The sequence below is a fragment of the Condylura cristata genome, unplaced genomic scaffold (assembly GCF_000260355.1).
Source record: "Condylura cristata isolate star-nosed mole 26May11 unplaced genomic scaffold, ConCri1.0 scaffold00012, whole genome shotgun sequence".
NCBI lineage: Eukaryota > Metazoa > Chordata > Mammalia > Eulipotyphla > Talpidae > Condylura > Condylura cristata.
This window is the reverse complement of record NW_004567113.1, coordinates 57,056,502-57,057,397: the sequence shown is the minus strand read 5'-3', so window position 1 is coordinate 57,057,397 and position 896 is coordinate 57,056,502.

Genomic DNA, 896 nt, shown 5'->3' with positions numbered 1-896 from the left:
CCAGAGACAGAATCTGGCTACAACTAACAGAAACTCCGTTTTCAGACTGCCCGAGGGCTCGGTGCAGGTCCGATCCGCACCCCCCCAGGCCTGGCTCTGCCTGGTGGGCGACGCCTGCTAGTGCCTCCCTTTCCAGCCCTGTCTGGGGATCCACTTCGCTGTGACTTAAACACGGCCTTTCCGGGCCCTCCCGGTGGCGTGACGGGCTGGGACGCAGCGCTTCGGTGCGAGTTCGATCCCCAGTCGTCCTGCTCCCCGCCCTGGCTCTGCTGAGTCCTCTCAGGCCGCTCACCTCTGGCCTGTGCCCCAGTTCTGCATGAATAAATAGATCTTAAAAAGAGCAGCAAACGCTATTCCTGCTCCTCCCACCCAGCTTCCGTGGCTGCTCCCCAGGGGGTTAAGTCTCCCTTTGTTTCTCATTGCTGGGGACCTTCACCATAAGGCTTTGTTCCCCCTCCCCCAAACACACACACCGAGGGCCATCTCTTCAGAGGCTGGACTGAGCCGGCACCTCAGGAAATCATTCCCAAGGGCCGCGGACGGCCAGGGGGCCGCGGGGTGGTGGGTGGTGTGCCCGGGAGACGCGGCGGGGCACGACGCGGCCTCAGAGCTGCCCGAGTCTTACAGGCGTGGCCACTGCTCACCGCCAGGTCCTGCCCGGCTGACCGAGGGCCTGCGGGCGCCTGCCGTCGCTGGGCTGACCGACGGGTGGCTGCGGCGACCTCTCCAAAGGGGAAGGCAGTGGCCTTTGTGGCGTCGGTTGGTTCCTCCCTCGCTGAGACTTCGCCGCGTGTCGCCTTGTATCTGGCGTTTTGAGAAATAAGCGCTCACCTACCGTCCGCGACGAAATAATCCTCTCGCGTCCCGCTGCTGCCTTCGAAACAAAGTTTATGCCA